Source organism: Oratosquilla oratoria, chromosome 14 (assembly GCF_046742065.1).
Source record: "Oratosquilla oratoria isolate Oo_2021 chromosome 14, ASM4674206v1, whole genome shotgun sequence".
Lineage (NCBI taxonomy): Eukaryota > Metazoa > Arthropoda > Malacostraca > Stomatopoda > Squillidae > Oratosquilla > Oratosquilla oratoria.
The window spans coordinates 51,224,578-51,229,007 of NC_134790.1; positions in this window are offsets into that span (position 1 = coordinate 51,224,578).

The following is a 4,430-nucleotide window of genomic DNA, read 5'->3' on the forward strand; positions in this document are numbered from 1 at the left end:
AGATTCAATTTGGAAGTAGGTAGAAACAACTTTGCCAACCGTGTAGTTAATGAATGGAATAAACTTCCTGCACAGGTAGTGCAATGTAGTTCAGTTCGAAGCTTTAAGAATCATTTAGATAAATACTTAAGTAAGATGCTGTAATGATTATAATTTATCTTATATTATTTGTTTTTGTTTTGTTATCATTTGTCTGTCTGATTTTCATTTATTATTAGTTATATGTTAATTTATTATTTACTATTTACCTGTTTGTTTATTATTTTAACTATACCTATGCATTTATTTATGTATTTTATTTGTTATTTACATTATTATAGTTTTTATTTGTTATTTTATTATTAATATGATTTTGCATCCGACCTAGATATGGATCAAAAGGTCTCCTGTCGGCATGCTCCGCCTTTGTAAAATCCTTTGTATGAGCCCCGGGCTGTGCCCGTAACGGCTTTGTCAGGGGGCTCGACTTCGCCTTTTGCGGCCTTCGGTTACTAGTTGGTTTATCGCAACACGCGTTCCCACACTATTTTTATTACCATTACCACCATTATCACCGTCACCATAGTTATCACCATCGTTATCACCATCATCATCACCATCATCATCATCATCATCATCATCATCATCATCATCATCATCATCATCATCATCATCATCATCATCATCATCATCATCATCATCATCATCATCATCATCATCATCATCATCATCATCATCATCATCATCATCATCATCATCATCATCATCATATCATCATCATCATCATCATCATCATCATCATCATCATCATCATCATCATCATCATCACCATCATCATCATCATCATCATCATCATCATCATCATCATCATCATCATCATCATCATCATCATCATCATCATCATCATCATCATCATCATCATCATCATCATATCATCATCAGCAGCAGCAGCAGCACCATTATCACCCATGCAACATTTTCAGATTTTGATTATTCATACAAACTATTACTTTCTCTATACTCTGACTGATTTGATTGTAAAAAAAAAGTGATTTAAAACAAACATCTTCTGAATGGATTGTTTATAACTCGAAGAGAGGTTGGACAATGAGATTCCGAGTTCTATTGTTATTCGATAGAAGAACATTACACAAAAATATGAAATACAAGCTTTCGGTTGACTCATAAAACCATCATCTGGTAAGTAAAAATGAATATTCAGGTCGATATTTATGTATATATGAATGAAGATGCTAGGAGAGGTACGTTGAAGCTGAACCACGTCATTAGAGGTGTGGGCTTCGTTTTAACTGGTGGTTGGGGGACATTTGGTCACAGAAGGACGTTCGATGCTACCATGCAGCCTAGTTTTGCATCTGTAAAGAAATAACTATGTCAGTCTATTTATTGATGATTGGGTTGTATTGTGAGATGTAGACTTTCTGAAATATGTAGTTTCTTGTGATTATTGCACTGTTTAGGTATTTCTGCATCGTTAGCTAAATCTTGCCTGGTAGGAGTTTTATTGTGTGCTTATGTCATGTGCTTCAGTATGTTAACTTCACGGGTATGCACTGTGAGTCTTCTGCTCACAGAGGTAGTGATAACATCAATGTACGAGGCACTGGAAAGAAATTTACAACCTGCTTTTGGGCATGTGAATTGGTACACCACATTAGTCTGTTTAAGAAGATTGTTGTATTTAGTCAAGTTGTTTCTTATGATAAGATTGGAGACTTGTATTTTTTTAGTATATGATAAGAGCCATTTTGTCGTGTGAACTGGTGCATGTAACGTTATGTACAATGATTTCTTTCAAAACAAGTTCTTCTGTGTATTATTCTGGTGTCATATGTGCTGTTTTATTCGTGTTGTGTTATGGTGCGGGTAATAAAAATCTCGTCTCCTTGTCAGCGACGGATATGGAAAAGCCATTATTAACAAGTATCTGTTTGACTTGCGACAAAGAGACGAGAGTTTTTACCACGTGCACCATAGATATGTATATATGTATGTATATATATATATATATATTATATATATATACATATATATATGTATATATATATATATATATATATATCACTTAGACAAAATATTGTAGCACATTTGTAAATAATTATCACGAAGAACCCATAGTCGGAATAAAAGGAAACTTTAGGAGAAAGTGTAACTTCTATATTTCGGCTAATAGCTATAGCCCTCTTCAGGAAAGTACAAATTACAAGAATTTGCAGAGACATAAGTACAATTGAGATATGAGTATAAGGGGAACACACAGAGCTAAAACAGGACAATACGTCACGCAGGGCGGAGTCAGAGGTGAGGGGATGTGTGGGTGGGAGTTGGGAGGTCAGGAGGGTGGCGGGCTGGAAGCCTCCCTCCTGACCTCACACCTCCACCCACACATCCCCTCACCTCTGACTCCTCCCTGCGTGACGGATTGTCCTATTTTAGCTCTGCGTGTTCCCCTTCTACTCACATCTCATTTGTACTTATGTCTCTGCAAATTCTTATAATCTGTACTTTCCTGAAGAGGGCTATAACTATTTACCAAAATATAGAAGTTATACTTTCATCTGAAGTTTCCTTTCATTCTGACTGTTTTTTTTTTGCGATTAATATATATATATATATATATATATATATATATATATATATATATATATATATATATATATATATATATATATATATATATATATATGCAGACAAAACACTGGGAAAATGAAAGAGATGAGACCGAGCGCTTTCGTCTATTCAGACATTTTCAAGGTATAGGTACATAAAAGAGACAAGTATATATAGTCAGAACAACCCTGTGAGACCCATTACATGTTCCCGAGGATCTGCTGGGTACAATTTGTCCAAGTGGCTTGTGTCCGTTTTGAGCCCTCTAGTAGGGACAATTTCCCACAGCCACATACACAACAATGTAGAGTTAGTTAACAAACTTAATAACCTTAATGTTAACTATGATTTTTCTCTTATTAGTTATGATATCACTTCGTTATTCACCCGTGTTCCAGTTTTTGATTTATTAGTGTATCTTGAAGAAGAATTGGAGAAATTTGATTTACCACTGCCTACTGCCACCATTATTGACTTAATTAAATTGTGTGTTTTGGAATCTCATTTTGTGTTTAACGGTAACTATTATTTACAGAATTTCGGTATGGCAATGGATAATCCGATTTCTCCAATTCTTAGCAATTTTTATATGGAATTTTTTGAAACAAAGTTGCAATATTCTCCCCCAAAATGTTACTTGGTTTAGGTACATTGATGATATTTTGTGCATTTGGCCTGTTAATGCTGACCCGTCAACTTTCTTGTCACAACTTAACGCCTTAGTCCCTTCAATCAATTTTACCATGGAAATAGAACAAAATAATCAATTACCTTTCCTTGATGTATTGATATATAGAAACGAAAGGTCTTTCAAATTTGATGTTTATAGGAAACCCACTAATGTTCTTTCATATGTTCATTTTTACTCTTCTCATCATTACAGGACCAAAGCATCTGTGTTATCTTCAATGTACCTTCGTGCTTATCGGGTTTGTAGTCCGGAGTTTTTGGATGATGAATTCTCAAGAATAAATGACATAGCTTTAAAATTAAAGTATCCAAATCATCTAATTGAAATTTCTCAAAAAATGGCTAGAAAGTCTTATTTTGATGACAAAACTAAAGAAAAATTTAATTCTAAAAATCTTCTCGTTCTTCCGTATCATGACAACTTCATTAAATTGCCGCATATTCTTAAGAATTTCAACATCCAAACCATTTTTAGGAACTCCAACACAGTCAAAAGTCTATTGATTAAAAATTCCCCTGAAAATAAGGAAGGCTGTGTATATAAAATTCCATGTAAAGATTGCAACAAATGCTATATTGGTCAGACTGGAAAGGAATTAAATGTTAGAATAAAGCAACACAAATATAGCGTTAGAAGTGGTCAAACGTCCAACGCGTTATTTGTCCATCTTAGGGATTTTAACCATTGTATCAATTGGAATGAAGCTAAAGTAATTGTCAAAAGTAATTCTTATTTGAATAGAAACATCATAGAATCCAGTCTGATCAAGAATACATTTGTTAATAATTTTAATTTAAGTCAAGGATTATACAAATTGGATGAATTTATTATAACAAAAATTGTAAACCAAATGTCCGGACACTTGAGCCAATATGGCACTGGGAGAGATCCACCTTAACCTTCTGACTATATATACTTGTCTCTTTTATGTACCTATACCTTGAAAATGTCTGAATAGACGAAAGCGCTCGGTCTCATCTCTTTCATTTTCCCAGTGTTTTGTCTGCATACTAGTATCACGCGTTCAAGTGATTTCTTCTGCATATATATATATATATATATATATATATATATATATATATATATATGCACATACATATATATGTATGTATATATATATACATATATA